This window comes from Hemiscyllium ocellatum, chromosome 8 (assembly GCF_020745735.1).
Source record: "Hemiscyllium ocellatum isolate sHemOce1 chromosome 8, sHemOce1.pat.X.cur, whole genome shotgun sequence".
Classification (NCBI taxonomy): Eukaryota; Metazoa; Chordata; class Chondrichthyes; order Orectolobiformes; family Hemiscylliidae; genus Hemiscyllium; species Hemiscyllium ocellatum.
The window spans coordinates 67,993,293-68,012,067 of NC_083408.1; the positions used below are offsets into that span (position 1 = coordinate 67,993,293).

The 18,775-nt window shown below is 40.1% G+C and overlaps 1 protein-coding gene across 4 annotated transcripts in view; it reads right to left on the reverse strand.

Annotated features, from left to right (window-relative positions):
• Positions 1-9,499, reverse strand: part of ktn1 (kinectin 1) — a 139,763-nt gene extending 130,264 nt beyond the window's left edge. Inside the window, exons 1-2 of one of the 4 annotated variants that reach the window (XM_060829128.1) lie at positions 9,348-9,499; positions 3,706-3,743 (exon numbers count right to left, since the gene is read on the reverse strand). The gene's annotated coding sequence lies outside the window, so the exon portion shown is untranslated. The remainder of the gene's footprint in view (positions 1-3,705; positions 3,744-9,347) is intronic. The other 3 variants (XM_060829129.1, XM_060829127.1, XM_060829130.1) reach the window with 3 other exon arrangements.
• Between the last annotated feature and the right edge of the window lie 9,276 nt (positions 9,500-18,775).

The window sequence follows — 18,775 nt, forward strand, 5'->3', positions numbered from 1 at the left end:
ATTAAAACCAATGAAATGATCCAATGTTTTGGGATATAACACCAGACATTTTGAACAGTTCAAAAAAAAACTGTCAAAATATAGACTACTAGCTGAAGAACTCCCTGAAAGGTACCTGCCTGTAAAGAAGTTTGCACAGCAGAACATCGAAACCAGACTAGAGAAAAATCAACAGGAGGAAGATCTACAATGGAGAATTGACAAAGCTGACTTGGTTTTGACGTGATTACTTTTTTGTAAATCTTAAATCAGGATTTTTCTTTTAAAATCAGACCAGTATCAGGAGGTAAAAGATAGGTTTAAGAGAAAAAGGAGTTGTAAATATTTGTTGGGTTTAATATTCTCTATTAAACAAAAGAATAAAATGTTGTTAATTTTTACTTTAAATAGTGATCTCTGGGATGGTCTTTTGTCTCTCAAATTTTAACAGATTATGGTGTGAGGTGATTTGTGTATCCGGTTTAAATTAGCAGAGGGGTTTACCCAGTGATGTAACACTTACTAACTCAACTGATTTTATGAGGAGTACTCAAGACGTTGGATGCTGTCTATACGGATTTTAGTAAGGCATTTGATAAGGTGCCACACAGCAGACCGTTCAGGAAAATTCAAGTCCACGAAAAGAAATGTGGCATATTGGATCGAATTTTTAAAAATTCAATCACAAGATACAAAAGTAACCGTTTCCAGAGGTATTTCAATGACTATTTGTAACATATCAATGATTTAGACTTAGTTGTGATTAGAAAATTAACAGATGACAAAAGTACACTGGGTAGTGAAGAGTGAAAGGATAGCTGTTGACTGGAGCATTGTATCAAAGGTTTGCTGAAAATCTGGCAGAAACATGGTGAACTTAATTCAATCCAGAGAAGTGCAAGGTTACAAATTTGGAAAGGACAAACACAATTAACAGAACGCAAAGCATATGAAAAGATAGAGGGGGTTGGGTAGAGAAATTAAGAAACTTGAGCTCATGTCTACAGGTCAATAAAAAGTGGTAAATAAAACATACAGGAGGCCATCCTCCATTAGACAAGTCACTCAACACAAAAACAGGGATGTAAAACTGAGACGAGAGAGAAAAACACCGATTCGGCCACAATTGAATTTGTGTACAGTTTTAGCCACCACATTACTGGAAGGACATAATTGTAGCAATAGCATAGAAGAGATTTACAACAATGTTACCAGGACTTGAAAATTGCAGCCATGACAAAAGATTGGATAGGCTAGAATGGTTTTCCATGGAATGCAGGAGGTTGGGGAGAAGGTTAAATCAATGTATACAAAATAATGAAGGGCTTAAACGGATTGGACAGGAAGAAGTGTTTATCATTAAGGAGAAGTCAGTTATTACAGATTTAATTATTTTTGAAAAATCAATCTGTTCAGATACATTATGAATCACCCCTGAGAAAAAGAAACTAAAAGCTGGGCCAGAAACAGGGACATCACCAATGAGCCACAAGAGCCCTTCAGGGGCACAGATGTGCAGGCAATTGATGAAGAACTGAAGGGGATTAAAGAGAACTCTTTTTCACCCAGAGATTGATGGGCTCTGGTATTTCAAGTAGTTTGGTGGTGGAGATGGAAATCCTCAATTTATTGAAAGAAACAACAGCACGGTGGGTCAGTGGTGTGCACTGCTGCTTCACAGTGCCAGGGACCTAGGTTCAATTCCACCCTTGGGTGACTGTCTGTGTGGAGTTTGCACATTCTCCCCTGTCTGCATGGGTTTCCTCCAGGTGCTCTGGTTTCCTCGTACAGTCATGATGTGCACATTAGGTGATTTAGCTGTACTAAATTGCCCATAGTGGTCAGGAATGTGTAGGTTAGATACATTATTCAGGAGTAAATATCGGGTATGGGGAAATAGTTCTGGTTGGGTTACTATTCGGAGGAATGGGAGATTCGACGTTTCGGGCATAAGCCCTTCCTGAAGAAGGGCTTATGCCCGAAACGTCGAATCTCCTGTTCCTTGAATGCTGCCTGACCTGCTGCGCTTTTCCAGCAACACATTTTCAGCTCTGATCTCCAGCATCCGCAGACCTCACTTTCTCCTCGAAGATTTTACTCTTCGGAGGGTCAGTGTGGGGCCGAAGGCCCTGTTTCCACACTGTAGGGATTCTATGAAACTGGATCTACATTCAATTACAATAGTCAAGTTTACCAACTGGATATTAGAAAGTAAAACTAAAATGGACAAGTAGTTTATTCAGGATTAGAGTTGTGCTGGAAAAGCACAGCAGTTCATGCAGCATCCGAGGAGCAGGCCTGACTGCTGTGCTTTTCCAGCACCACTCTAATCCAGAACCTGGTTTCCAGCATCTGCAGTCATTGTTTTTACGAAATAGTTTATTCAGCCAACTTAGACACAATAGGTTGAAAAACCTCTTTCGATGCTATAACTTCGCTAAGATTTGATGAGAATGGAGCACAAATGTATGATTTATACTGAACTGAAAATGTGTTGCTGGTTAAAGCGCAGGTCAGGCAGCATCCAAGGAACAGGAAATTCGACGTTTCGGGCATAAGCCCTTTATACTGAAGACCAGAATTGAGAGAGAAAAGTTTGAATTGAAGTGCTACTTTTGGGAGGTCGTTGTATCAAGGATTCAAAGAAAACTAGGTTCTCTATGGAAATAGAGGCAGGTATAAAATCAAAGATGTATCTCTGAAAACATCATGTGGCACTGACATTCAATGCCTTTCCCTTATCAGCTTGGGATCAGATCACTCGGCTACTTTCTTGGGCTAAAGCATTTGAGACTGTAGTTAATTAAGAATCAACCAGGAATTCTACTCAAATAGACTACCAAACGTCTTACAACAGATCATAGAATCCCTCCAGTGTGGAAACAGGCCATTTGGCCCAACAAGTCCATACCAATCTTCTGAAAAGTAACCCACCCACAGGCATTGCAAATTACTCTAAATTTCCCCTGACTAATGCACCTAATCTACATATCCCTGAACACTATGGCAATTTAGTATGGCCAATTCACTCAGCCTGCACATCTTCGGATTGTGGGAGGAAACTGGAGTACCTGGAGGAAACGTAGAGAATGTGCAAACTCCTCACAGTCACCCAACTCTGGAAATAAATCCATGTCCCTGGCACAGAGACAACAGGGCTAACCACTGAGCCACCGTGCCTTCCTTAAAAAGGAAATTTCGGAACAAGTTTCTTTCTTAAAAAAAAAATCGAAGAACTTTGGAGTAAATTCAAACTCTAGAACTGGCAAGGTTGGATTCGAACATTCTTTGGATTGCTTTGCAGGCACATGCAGCTGTCTGCTACACTACGATTCACTGCATACTTAACTTTACACCTATTCCTTATCCCAGTAATATAAAGCCAGAAGCTTTTGTGCACTTGTCCATTCCTCCTTCTTCCCTTGTGAACCTTTATTTGATTTCAAACTTCAACTCGGACAAAAAAGAAAGCAAAAAAAAAATCAGAAGAGGATTGAAATCGTACATTTTCCTTTGCATCAGTACATCTTTACTACACAAGAAGTTAGAATAGTCTAAATTTTAAATGATTAATACAGGATTGTGCATCAAGTGATACATATTAACTTGCTTCAAAACAAAACTTATTTGAAAATAGAGACACTTTTTCCACAATTCAATTCATTTGCCAATATTCATAAACAAATTATTACAGAATGAACTGCAAGTTATTTCATTCCTTCTTACCCATAAAACATTGTGTTCAAATCCCATTGTGTTAAGTTCTGAAAAGGAATGCAATAAATGTGGTTATTTTACTTGGACACCTGACCACAAATGTTGCCAGACTATAGTAAAAGCTAAACCAGTTTATAAAGATGCTGCAAGAAAGAAGCTATGCACTCATCCTCTGAGAAAGTGAGGGTTCCTGATGAAGAGCTTATGTTCAAAATGTCAATTGGCCTGTTCCTTGGATGCTGTGCTTTTCCAGAACCTCATTCGCGGCTTTTATGTTCTCAGCCTATCAAGCCAATCTCACATGACAAGATAGATGCTATGCATCAATAATTAAGAATGTGCAAGTAATGCTAACTTTCTTGGTGTCGGCTACAATAAAGAAAATAGGATTTTTTTTTAAAAAAGTTTTCATTCTTCTCCCACACAACCAAACCCAAAATCCCAAAGTTTCCCTGTCCTTGGTCACCTTCTGTTCCTCAGCGATATCAAGCACAGATTTAATTTGAACACAAATGTGGCAACATCTAACTACACAGTGACTTCTTTACACCAAAGCCATCTAATTATGGATGTAACAATTTCCTTCAAGTTAATAGCTGAAGATGTACACCATTATTTACATCCTGACTATACAACGTGCTGGTGAGACCACAGAGCGTACTGTGACAGTCTGATGCTCTAATTTAAGAAAACATTATTTCATTGGAGACAAATTCAGAGCAGGTCCACTGTAACGATCCCCAGTATGAAGGTACTGTCTTATGATCAAAACACTAAGCTGTGTCATCGAGCTGAGAAGAATGTGAGGTGATCTCATTTACACAAATAGGTTTCTTAAGGGCTTGAAAAGGTAAATGCTGACAGGATGGTTCCCCTCATGGCAGAGTCCAGGACTATAGAGCATCACCTCAAATTTAAGGGGCAATGATTTAAGACTAAGATGAGGAGAAACTTCCTTTCTCAGGAGAGTTCAATGTCTTATCACAAAGTTTTGGGAGCAGAGTCCTGGTATTTATTTAATACAGAGAGAGATTCTTTAACAGTAAGGGAATCAAGAGTTATGGGGAAAAAAGGGCAGTAAAGTGGACATGAGAAGTGCTGGATCAGCCATGATACTACTGAATGACAAGGTAGGCCCAAGGGGAGGAGCAGCCTACCCTTGTTCCTATTTCTTAGGAAGTTATACAGACATTCCAAATGTAATCACAATGAACCTTTGATCTCACTACTCTCCCAATTATCCTGTCTTCAATATGTTTCTAAAAACATTTGAGTTCAGATGTTACTTCCATAGTACCAAACAACAACTGATTGTAACCAACCAGCATTCAAGATCTTCCAATCTAGTTTCTTCCCCATCCACAGAACCAAACTAAAAGTCTGACTGATACTATGTAAAACTGACTACAGTCTCTTAATATGCAGGAGAGTGTGTTGGACTGGGGTGGACAAATTTTTTTTTTAAATCATACCACACCAGGTTATAGTCCAACAGGTTTATTTGTAAGCACTGGTTTCAGAGCAACAGCTACCTGAAGAAGCAGCACAGGGACACCTAGTGCTTCCAGATAAACCTGTTGGACTACAACTTGATGTGGTGTGATTTTTAACTACAGTCTCTTGAACATTTTCAAGATTTTACTACACTCCACCCCTCAGCATTTCCACTTCATGTTTTTAAAAATTCATTCATGGGACATCAATGTCACTGGCTGGCCAGCAATTACTGCCCATCACTACTGGCCCTTGGAAATGTGGGGTGAACTGCCTTCTAGAATCACTGCAGTTCATGTACTGCAAGATGATCCACAAAGTCTTTATGAAAGAAATCCCAGAATTCTGATCCAGAGACAGTGAAGGAACAGCAACATAGTTCCAAGTCAGGATGGGGAGTGGCTTGAAGGGGAACTTGCAGGTGATGGTCTCCCATGTTATCTATTGCTGTTGTCCTTCTTGATGAAAATGGTCATGAGTTTGGAAGGTGCTGTCTAAGCATCTTTGGTGAATTTGTACAATGCATCTTGTAGATTCTACTGAGGGTCAATTGTGGAAGGAGCGAATGCTTGTAAACATAGTGCCAATCAAGCAGTTTGCTTTGTCCTACATGGTGTCAAGCTTCTTCATTGTTACTAGAGCTACACATTTCCAGTCAAGTGGGGTATATTCCAACACAATCCTAACTGTGCTTTGTGGTTGGTAGACAGGCTGGTGAATTACTCACTGTAGTATTACCAGCCCCTAACTTCCTCTTATAGCCACTGTATTTGTATGGAGTGTCCAACTGCATTTCTGGTCACTGATAACCTTAAGGACATAGATTGTGGAGATTCAGTAATGGTATCATTATTGAGTATCAACAGATAGTGGTCATTGTCTAGTTTTGATGGGCACCAATGATAATTGTTGCAATCACACCCAAAATCGCTGCATTAAAAATGTGAAGAAATTGGCTAGTTTTGCTTATAAAATCAGACAGTATGGAAACAGACCCTTTGGTTCAATTTGTCCATGCCAACCAGATATCCCAACCAAATCTAGTCCCATTTGCCAGCACTCAGTCCATGTCTCTCCAAATTTCCTATTAACATATCCATCCAAATGCCTTTTAAATGTGGCAATTGTACCAGCCTCCACCACATCCTCTGGCAGCTCATTCCACACACGTACCATCCTCTGTGTGAAAACGTTGCCCCTGAGGTCTCTTTTATATCTTTCCCCTCTCACCCTAAACCTATGCCCTATAGTTCTGCACTCCCCCTCCTCAGGGAAAAGACCTTATCTATTTACCCTATCCCTACTCCTCATGATTTTCTAAACCTCTATAAGGTCACCCCTCAGCCTCTGACACTCCAGGGAAAACAGCCCCAGCCTGTTCAGCCTCTCACAATAGCTCAAATCCTCCAACCCTGGAACATCCTTGTAAATCTTTTCTGAACCCTTTCAAGTTTCACAACATCTTTCCGATAGGAAGGAGACCAGAATTGCATGCAATATTCCAACAGTGGCCTAACCAAAGTCCTGGACAGCTGCAACATGACCTCCCAACTCCTGTACTTAATACTCTGACAAATTAAGGAAAGCATAGGAAACACTTTCTTCACTATCCTTTCTAGATGTGACTCCACTTTAATCCACAGAACCTGATCAGGCATACCCGAGAACTCTGTGGGAAGCGGGTGGCATGGTAGTTCAGTGGTTAGCACTGTTGCCTCACAGCACTAGGGTCCCAGGTTCAATACCAGCCTTGGGCGACTGTCTGTGTAGAGTTTGCACATTCTCCCCATGCCTGCGTGGGTTTCCTCCAGGTGGTCCAGTTTCCTCCCACAGTCCAAAGATGTGTAGGTCAGGTGAATTGGCTATGCTAAATTGCCCATAGTGCTATGTGCATTAGTCAGAGGGAAATGGGTGGGTTACTCTTAGGAGGGTCAGTGTGAACTGATTGGGCCGAAGGCCCTGTTTCCGCACTGCAGGGAATTTAAAAAAAGAGCTAGGGAAGTGATCGCTGGGCCTCTTGCTGAGATATTTGTATCAAATTGTCACAGGTGAGGTGCCAGAAGACTGGAGGTTGGCTAACATGGTGCCCCTGTTTAAGAAGGGTGGTAAGAACAAGCCAGGGAACTACAGAACAGTGAACCTGACATTGGTGGTGGGCAAGTTGTTGGAGGGAATCCTGAGGGATAGGATGTACATGTATTTGGAAAGGCAAGGACTGATTAGGGATAGTCAACATGGTTGTGTGTGTGGGAAATCATGTCTCACAAACTTGATTGAGTTTTTTGAAGAAGTAACAAAGAGGATTGATGAGGGCAGAGCAGTAGATATGATCTATATGGACTTCAGTAAGGCATTTGACAAGGTTCCCCATGGGAGACTGATTAGCAAGGTTAGATGTCATGGAATACAGGGAGAACTAGCCATTTGGATACAGAACTGGCTCAAAAGGTAGAAGACAGAGTGGTGGTGGACGGTTGTTTTTTAAACTGGAGGCCTGTGAACAGTAGAGTGCCACAAGGATCGGTGCTGAGTCCATTACTTTTCATCATTTATATAAACGATTTGGATGTGAGCTTAAGAGGTAAGTTTGCAGATGACACCAAAATTGGAGGTGTAGTGGACAGTGAAGAAAGTTAATTCAGATTCCAACGGGACCTTGATCAGAGGGGCCAATGGGCTGGAAAGTGACAGATGGAGTTTAATTTAGATAAATGAAAAGTACTGCATTTTGGGAAAGCAAATCTTAGCAAGACTTTTACACTTAATGGTAAGGTCCCAGGGAGCATTGCTGAACAAAGAGACCTTGGAGTGCAGGTTTATATCCCTTGAGGCCTTTCATGTTCACACACCTGTCCAAACGTCTTATAAAAAGGTTGTAACTGTACCTGCACTTATCACTTTCTGTGGCAGTTCATTGTATATATAAACCATGTACTAGGTGAAAAAGTCATCCCTCAGGTCCCTTTTAATTCTCTCCTTTCATTTTAAAAATATGGCCCCTAGTTTCAAATCCCCCACCCAACAAAAAAAAATCTTGGACTATTCACTTTAACTCCATCCCTCATAATTGCATAAACCACTGTAATGCCTCCTTCAATCTGTCAACCTATGTACTTCAAAGTCAAGACTGAATTTGTTTACAATGCAACATTTAAGCAAGCAGTTTCCAAAACTAAGATCACAAAAACAACTTCCACTTTGAGTTGGGTGTTTTAGATTTATGAGATAGGAATGTCACCAGCTGAGCCAGCATTTACTATCCTCCCAAGAAAGTGGGAGGCACTGCCTCCGTGAAAATTTGCAACCTATTTGGTGCAAAATGACCCACAATGCCATTAAAGAGAAAGTGTTCCAGGATTTTGACCCAGAGAGACTGAAAGAACAGCAATTTATTTCCAAGTCAGGATGTTGAGTTGCTTGGAGAGAACTTAAGAGATGTTATCATTCCTATGTAGCTTCTTTTAAAAAGGACATTCAATGGACAACGTTGCCTTAAGTGATTTTTAGTTAAACAGAATGCTGCAACGAACATGCAGAAAATTAAACAGTTCTAGCCATTTCGATTTAATGTAATAAAATAATTTATTACGTTCTGTAACAGCACATTACAGGATTCCCAACGAAAGGAACTGCGTAGCTCTCTTGATCTGTAAAAACGTATTAAGAGATTGTATGGAGTGAAACGTAGGACGGAGAAATAGGCAAACACGCTACAAAGCCATGCAATATTACAGGGTGGTGGACGAAAGGGAAAGGAACTCAATCTCCCATGAACCAGAAGAAAAATGAAGTCACTTTTCTGTGGAGGTGGGGAAACTCCTCGGACGCCCCAAAAACATCAGCCACCATCCAGGAGGAACAACCCTCGCCTCTGCCTATGACCGCAAATACCATAGTCAGTCCTCACACAACCAAAATCCTCCAGGCCCGTAAAATCAATCCAAACTCAACCCCATTGAAGCACCGAGCTGTGGCCTGGTCAGTGGCCAGCTCTGGCCGCACTTTCAGTCACAACCACTCCCTCCGCGGCCCGGTCGGAGGGTCAGAATCAGGCCTAACCTCTAACCAAGCAGAGATTACTATCCCACTCAGGGGGCCGGCCAACCGGCTGGCCTGTCTATCTAACTCATCATCTTGCCTATAGCTTCCTCACTCACCAAGCAGACGGTGAAACCGGCTCCCAGCTACTGTCACTCCCTCCTCCTCCAGGCGGCGAAAGTCAGACCCTCAGCACACACTAACCCCGTTGACGTCCACTTTATTACAGAGGCGCTCCGTCGAGCACCTTCCACACCCACCAGCCAATGGCAGCGTAGCGCTGGCCTCTTGGCCAATCGCAAAGTAGTTGCTATACACGTAGCCAATCATCGTTCACCTACTAGCCCCGCAGCCAATGGCAACGCCGTATCCGACTCTTGGCCAATCGCAGCGCAGAATCCACAACAGCCACCGATTGAGGCGTGACCCCCGCCATTTGTCTAATCACGGCTTAGCTTCTTCCAACATGTCCAATCACAGCTCAGCGTTTACCCATACATCATAGCCCAGTGCCTATCCCTTGACCAATTATATCCCAACATTAACCATTGCATTTCATCGCAAAGCAGGTTCCACGCCTTGGCCAATCGCAGTTCCTTTGGTGAGATAGTGGAAGTCGGTGTCACTGAATGCTTTTACTGTTTAAAAAAAATGAATAAATACTATTTTTAAGTAAGGTATGTTCTTCCTATAAATTCCAAAAGTGTTCGTGAGCAATTAAAAAAATGAAAATATGCTGTTATGAAACCAGATGCTAGTCCCTTTCTAAACCGAATGTTTATAGTTGAAAGAGCACAGTACATAAAATGATATAGGTACAGGCTGTAAGAATATAAATATTAATATTAAAATGTTTTCTGAAATTAAGTATCAAAAATACATAAACAGTTGGAGAACTGTAATGTTTCCAAATCAAAAACATGATTGTGAATCAAGTAGACTACATGATTAAAACTGGTTTCTAAGGACGAGAATAGTAATTTTATTAGTAAAGTTTTCCCACGTTTCATAATTTTTTTCTTATTTGTTCACAGTGAAATTAACCTACAAAAAGAAGCAGGACTCTGGCCATTTAGTCCCTCAACTTTGCTCAGTCATTTACTAAATTACTGGATTTGTAACCACGAATCCATATTTCTGCTTACCCCGATTAAAATTTCATCCCTGTTGCTTGCCAAGAACCTATTCACCTGTCATAAAAATATTGAAAGGCTGTGCTTCCACCATCGTTTCAGGAAGAGTGTCCCCAAGAATCATGGCACTGAGAAAGGAAATCACTTCATAGAACCTATACTGCAGAAATAAGCAGTATAATGAGCCTGCGGCAGTGCTCCAAAGAACATCTCACCCAGACCCTTACGCTATAACCATAACTCTGAATTTGCTGTGGCTAATCCACCGAGCCTGCACATCCTTGGACTGTGGGAGGAAACCAGAGCACCCAGTGAAAGCCCATGTAGACACACAGAGAAGTATAGTGAGTCAAGAGTGTGGTGCTGGAAAAAAATAGCCAGTCAGGCAGCATCCAAGGAACAGGAAAATTGACATTTCGGGCAAAAGCCCTTCATCAGACACAAAACGTCGATTTTCTTGCTCCTCGGATATTGCCTGACCAGCTGTGCTTTTCCAGCACCACACTCTTGGCTCTCATCTCCAGCATCTGCAGTACTCACTTTTGCCTACACAGAGAATATACAAACTCCACTCAGATAGTTACCCAATATTGGAATTAATTCCTGATTTACATGGGTGACCTCTCATTCAAAATTTTGCTATATAAGGAAATGCCATCCAACATTCAACTTGTCCTGATCCTTCAGGAGTTTATATGTTTCAATCAATTTTTCTCTTACTCTGGCAAACTCTCATGGATATAGGCCTTTCTGACAAATCTTTCCTCGTAAGACAACACACCCATTCCAGGTATTAGTCTGGTCAGCCTTCTCTGAACTGCTTCTAATATATTTATAGACATGTTCAGATACGTTATGATATACCTTTGCAGAGGTTGAGACTTAAATCCAATCTTTCTGACTCAGTATATTGCCATTGTGCCAAAACAGCCCTTCCCAATACATTTCAATCCTTGCTCAAATAATGTGGCCTTATCAGTGTCCTGAATAACTGAATCATAAACTCTCTATTTTGCATTAATTCCCTTCCCAATAAATGACAATCTTCTTTTCACCTTATAAGACCAAAAGACATAGGAGCAGAAATTAAGCCATTCAGCCCATCCAGTCTGCTCTGTCATTCAATCATGGCTGATAGATTTTTCAACCGCATTTTCTTGCTTTCTCCCCGTAACCTTTGATCCCCTTGGCAATCAAGAACCTATCTATCTTGGTTTTAAATAAACACAATGACCTCTCCTCCACAGCCTTCTGTGGCAATGAATTCCACAGATTCACTACTGTCCGGCTAAAGAAGGTTTTCCTTGTCTCCTTTCTAAAAGATCTTCCCTTTACTTTAAGGCTGTACCCTCAGGTCCTCATCACTCCTGCTAATGGAAACATCTTCCCAATGTCAACTCTGTCCAAGTTTCAATCAAATCCTCCCTCATCCTTCTAAACTCCAAATATAGTCTCAGGATCCTCAAATGCTCCTCATATGTTAAGGCTTTCATTCGTGGGATCATTCTCATGAACCTCTTCTGGACCTGCTCCATGCCCAATCTCTCCTGAGATATGGGGCCTAAAATTGCTCACAACACTCTAAATGTGGTCTGACCAGAGCCTTATAAAGCCTCAAAAGAACATCCCTGCTTTTATATTGTTGTCCTTTCGAGATGAATGGCAACATTGTATTTGCCTTCCTCACCACCTCAACATTACCTGCCATTCCACCTATCTTTGTATCATCTGCAAACGTAGCCAGGATGCCCTCAGTTCCTTCATCCAGATCATTAACATATCATGTGAAAAGTTGTGGTCCCAACACCGACTCTTCCTGATTTCCTGCTCTAAAATGCAACCATCTATTGTGATTCATACACCCAGATCCCTCTGTATCTTAATGGCTACAAGAGTAGGTTAGGAATACTGAGGCAAGTTACTCATCTCCTGACTCCTGAAGTACAAGACCCAAGTCAGGACCATGAAGGAATACTGTCTACCTGCCTGAATGGATGCAGCTCAACAACACTCAAGAAGCTTGACATCATCCAGGGCAAAGCAGTGTGCTTGATTGACACCTGATCCACAAGCACCCACATCCTCCACCACCAGCAGTCAGTAGCAGCAGTGTGTACCATCTACAGGATGCACTGCAGAAATTCACAAAAACTCCTTACACAGCATCGTACTAACTCACAACCATTTTCATCTCAAACGACAAGGGCAGCAAGTACATGGGAATACCACCACCACCTGCAGGTTCCCCTCCAAGCCACTGACCATCCCAACTTCAAAATATATTGCCATTTCTTCACTGACCCACTGAGGACTATCTCTCTGGGTCAACTGCAGCACATGGACTGCAGGAGTACAAGAAGGCAGCTCACCACCATCTTTCCAAGGCTAACTAGGGACAGACAATAAATATTGGTCAGCCAGCAGTGTGTATGTCCCACGAGTGAATGAAGAAAAGCTTTGAAATCTCTCATATGTAACTAATATGTTCTTTTTTCATTCTTTATGCCAAAATGGACAAGTTCACATTTTCACACATTGTACTCCATTTGCCAATCTTTGTCCACTTACTGAACCAATCAACATCTTTTTCGTAGGAGAAAGTGAGGACTGCAGATACGGGATATCAGAGTAGAAGAGTGTGGTGCTGGAAAAGCAAACCCAGTCAGGCAGCATCTGAGGAGCAGGAGAATCGGCATTTTGAGCATAAGCGCTTCATCAGGAATTCCTGATGAAAGGCTTATGCTCGAAATGTCGATTCTCCTACTCCTCGGATGCTGCCTCACTGGCTGTGCTTTTCCAACACCACATTCTTCAACATCTTTTTATAGTCTACTTATGTTCCACATTATAACTACTACTTGGGTGAATAAATTTCTCCTAAATTCCAAATTGGATTTATTAGTGATTTTTCTGATAATTAAAATCTATATTAGAGTGCTCAGAAGAAGTGAAATTATCTTTTCTATGTGTAACCTATAAACTCTTTCATACTCTTGAAGAGCTCTATCAGGTGTCTTCAACCTTTCATTTTCTTGAGAAGAAAATCCCAGACTGTTCAATCTCTTTTGTTTAGTAATACTGTCAGTTCTAATATCCCTTGAATAAATCATTTTGTACCTTCTATATTACCTCCATAATGTTTTTATGATGTAGAGACTAGATAAATAATTTTGAATAATGCAAAAAATTGTTTCACAGTATGTGATACATTATAATGTATATTGTGCACAGTGCCAGTATCAAGTTCTTCTCATTAACGCACAGAAACTGGAAGCGAACAAGCATTTCAGCTGAGGTTGGTGTCTGGTGAGTCCAGACTTAGCTGGACTATAGTTATTTCTCATGAAATATTCTTCTGCTATTCTAAACTAATGTAAAATAGTATTGTACAAATGGAAATTATATAGTACTAACTGAGGTTAACTAACAGGCCTACTGTAAAAGTAGTGAAAAACTTCTTAAATGTAGCATACTTACTGTCTCTGTAAAATAGTTTTGGATGTCATCTTTAGTTACATCATGTTGCTACAAGAATGTTGTTCAGATTTTTTTTGTCTGGGTGTGTTGTGCAGCATTTCATTTAACATGTTGTGCTGAGAAGTATGTGCAGCATTTCATTTAACATGTACCTGCATGTGTTGGTATGTAAACTGTGGTCACATGGTCATTAAAATGAATCAGGCAAATCAAAATTGATTAAAGGATTAAATTTTCAAGGATTAAGAAAGATTGCCTCAACTCAGCAAAATATAATCCCTGAAGCAAGCCCCCTTTGCAGTTCAGGTGAAAGAAAACAAAGTTCTTCCACCAACAAAACATTTTTTTTGTAAACCAAACAGAAACAAATTGTAATACTGTAATCAGATATTGAATTTAGTCACAATTCCTGTGTTTACTTGGCTTAAAAGCCACAGGAAATATTTTGAAGTCTGACAAAACAATGATTTCAGTTGTTTTGGGGCTAAAGTTGATTCTGATTTAGTTCATTGTGATTCTGGCACATCTCTTTCACTTTGGTCCTTGGCAATACTGTTTCTTTTTGCCAGAAATATTTTGTCATGTCAAAGCTCTGAATGCAAATGTTTTACGTCTGAGATGTACCGGTTCGAATCCAACTCCAAATGTTAAGACAGACTCCAGGAAATGATTTCTTCTTACATTAGAGATTTCAGCAGAGCTGAAGAAGCAACAATGTTGTACACGTTGCATAATTTTCAAATTTTGAGCAAAGCTGATGAGTAGGTACGAATAGCACGGTGACTCAGTAGTTAGCGCTGCTGTCTCACTGCACCAGGGACCAGGGTCCAATTCCCGCCTCAGGCAATGGTGTGGAGTTTGCACATTTAGCCCATATCTGCTTGGGTTTGGTGGATTAAGTGCAGGTTAGGTGGATTGACCAGACTAGATTGCCCAGAGTGTTCAGTGCTGGCTTGGTGGATTAGCCATGGAAAATGCAATGATAGGTTGAGATGCTCTTTGGAGGGGTGGTGTGGATTAAATGGGCCAATTGGCCTGCTTCTACACTGTAGGGACTCTATGATGTTTTTCAAACTGTCCCATTGGACTGGCATCTTCAATCACAGGCACTGACTGGCAGCATTCAGTGTTAACATTTGAAACCACTTTGATAATGATCCTATGCTTTTGACACATTCTAAATAATATCATATTCTGTGAAACAACATGATCAGCAGATGCAAATACAAAATAAAATGGTTGTCAATGATATTCTGAAGGCAAGCCTGAAAGAAACAGTGGCACAGATAATATAAAAGAATGTAAAGAATATCTTGCATTCATCACAATACTTTTTATACTGCCAATAAATAATTTTCATTCTCGATATTATTTTTGTGCCATCACCCATTACCATTGTCATTTATTTGAGAAGTTTACAATTTCACTCCAAGAGGTTTGAAAAATATCTATTATTATCCTTCTTTTGCACTATATTGGTTAATACACAACAAAGCTGTAAAAAGTTCAAAGATTCATACGATATATTAGTCTCAATTTCTTGAATCAGCTTTGCTAAGATCACAGAGAAAATGGACTTCCAGTATTCAACTTTCATCATTTGACTGTAATAGCCAAAATCTTCATAAACCAAAATATTTAGTTAAAAAACTATCATAAAATGGCTACTGTGATCATCTACTCATGAACCTCTCAGTAAACAAGGGTCAGTCTGAGCCAAAATTAACATCATTGTAAAACAGCACTGAAGCTTAAACCTGTTTTATTCTACTGATTCATACCTTTCTGGATATTAAATATTGAGATGAAAAGTTGCCTGTGGAATATTCAGCTTGGGAAAACAATAAGCAGACTCAGGATATGCAAACAAATGTTTTTATCAACTGCTACTTCTGAGCAGTCGAGGAGAGAGAAGGAAAAATAAATAAGTGAACAAGAAATGAAAGACTCTCTTCAAAGTCTCAACAAACCAGTGCCAGGAAGGACAAACATGGAAAAATAACCAATGGGTATCTCAAAACTTTGCCAGTCCTGAGGACACAGGATAACAACAATGCAGTTGTAAAGTTTCACTCTCACAACACAAAGATTCTGAAAAGAAATCTGTAAATTGCAACTACCTTTATCTTCCTGAATACACCTAGATACTAATTGTCCCTCCTCCCATTTTTGTCAACTTAACTGTATTTTTTGTCAAATTTCACAATATTTCAGGAATAAAACTCCACTCGCTTTCAGTCAATAAAACCTTGGAATAGGCTGTCCTTCATTTCTAATTTGATTAACTAAAATTATTTGAAGTGTGACAGATATGGACTAAATAAATGTTGCATCTGACCAAGAGAGCTTGAAAACAAAAAGAGGCAAGCCATGACCTCTCCCTACGTGGTCAAAATGCCACTGTAGAAAAATACTTCATTCCAATTTTCAAAATCCATTGTTTCACAAGAATGGTTGTAGTAAAATATACATGTGATTTGTTTTGTACCTCAGTGAAATTAAACTGATTTGATTTTGATTTTGTCACGTATATTCAAGTATAAAAGTACAGCAAAAAGTATATAATGTTACTACACAGGACACCATCTTAGATATAAGTACCTAGGTACAGAATCCTCAGAACAAGGTAAGAACAAGGAAAGAAAGAACAAAGTTAAAAGTTAAACATTGCAGTAATTAAAACTCTGTGTTAATGTTTATGTTTTTCGCCCAAACTTGTTTTGGAATATAATACAAATATTTTCAAGATATTTTACTCTTAAGATATGAGAAATCAAACATGTATAGATTTAATACTGGATCAATATAATTCATCACTTACCCATTTAAGTCATTTTGTCATCTAATCGAGTCAAAATTTATATCTTGTCACACAATAATGTATGTTTTAAAACGTTGCAAAATTATACTAGCTGACTTAACTGCCTTTGATTGAAAATAGTTCCATCATAGTGCTACAGAAAGGTCAAAATAATCAAAACCTGTTTTTTATTGCTGTGGACATAGCTTTGAAGCTCAAGCATTCAGCATTGAACTACTCCGAACTTGAATTAAGTCAGAGACTTTACATTATTCTGCAATGTACATTGGCTATGTATGTGGGCTTTGTCACTGATTGGTAGCGTGCTGCAACATGCAAGTGCAACAACAAGATTTCATTAATTGAATGTGTGCATTGCTGGAAATGCCACCATTTATTATCCACCCCGTGTTAAAGGGTAGCTTGCTGGTTCCATCAAGAGAACAATTAAAAGTCAACTACAGGTATATTGCTATAGGTCTAGTTTCACATGGACAGACCAAGTAAGACTAGGAATAAAAATTGTTTAAAAATGCAGATTTATTTAATTAGCTAAATTTAAATTTCCCAACTGCAAAGGTGGGAAATGAAATTACATTTTCTGTGTCTCTGGATTACCAGTCAATCACATAATTGCTATCATAATCAATGGGTTGATTATGCCCACATGGCAATTGCTATCATACCTTAACATGTAAAATGGCAAAAAAAAACCTGAAGATGCTGGGAATCAAACAAAATCAGAAATTGCTGGAAAAACTCAGCATGTCTCGCAGCATCTGTGGGAAAAAAAGTAGAATTAACATTTTGGATCCAGTGACCCATCTTCAGAACAGAATGTAGCTTGGAAAATATTGTTATATATGCTGAAGATGGGATGTGGGAAGGGGGTAGGAGTAAATGATAGGTGGAGATGGAGACCAGAGAGAGAGAAAAAATGTTGGGCTGACAAAGGAATAGGTAAAGGTCAGCCGGAGAAAATGAAGACCTGTTAGTGGGGATCATTAGTGGCTGACAATGGGTTGGTTAGTGTCACAAGGCAGAAGAAACAAGTGACACAGTCCTCTTACAAGGACTGTCACCAAACTCTCATCAACAGCATTCTTCAAGTTTAAAGCTCAGTGTATGCATAAGCACACAAATTAAAATAGTTGACCATTCAGCTTCTTGTGCCTGCTCTGTCATTCAATAAGATCATGGATAATCTACTTGTGTTTCAAATTCTACATTCCCATTGAATATTTAATGACCCTGCCTCCATTGCCTTATGAGCTGCAGTAGTTGGAGATGTAAGATGAATATCAAATACATTCTGTGGGAGCAGGGGTAACAATGTATGTACATGGCATCAGCTCACTCTGACACAGAAGGCAGCTGTCTCTTCACCATCACCTACTGTTCAGCTGGCTATGTTTGCAGCAGTGTACCTCTGATAGTAATAGGGAGGAGCTACCAAGACAGTCAATATGGCAAGATGGCCAGGAGCGGCACACTGCATGTCTCTATTGCCAAGGTATCATGTGTTAGAGGACAATCTTGTTCCCCTTTGAAGGCCCAGTGAACAATGGCCTTCACAAGGGATTCAGGGATACCAAGAGGCAATACCAAACTAAGCTTGAGACTCAAACTAACCACATGTACAACCGTTGTTTGTGGCAACACTTATATAACATAACAGGCTACAAAGCAAAGTCGATCAGGATCAGAGACAAAGGTACATCCCTATCCAATGAGCTCGATGCATTCTACGCTCACTTTGAACAAAAGAGAAGTGAAATGATATCACCTGTCCCATCATCCAGTGATGCACCTGTTACCTTGGTCACCGTCACAGATGTTAGATTAGCCTTCTTAAGCGTGAACTCATGGAAAGTGACCGACCTGGATTGAGTCCCCAGCCATGCACTCACATCCTATGCAAATCAGCTGTTGAGAGTATTCACAGACACTTTCACCCTCTCCTTATTGCAGCCAGAAGTCCCCACCAGCATCCAAGAAGACTACCATCATCCCAGTGCCAAAGACAAATCATGCAGTGAACCTCAATGACTACTGCCAAGGTAATCCCTATCTATTGGATAAATACCATCCTTAATTAGCAGCACTACCTCTCCACCTTTATTGAACTTTCTGTCTG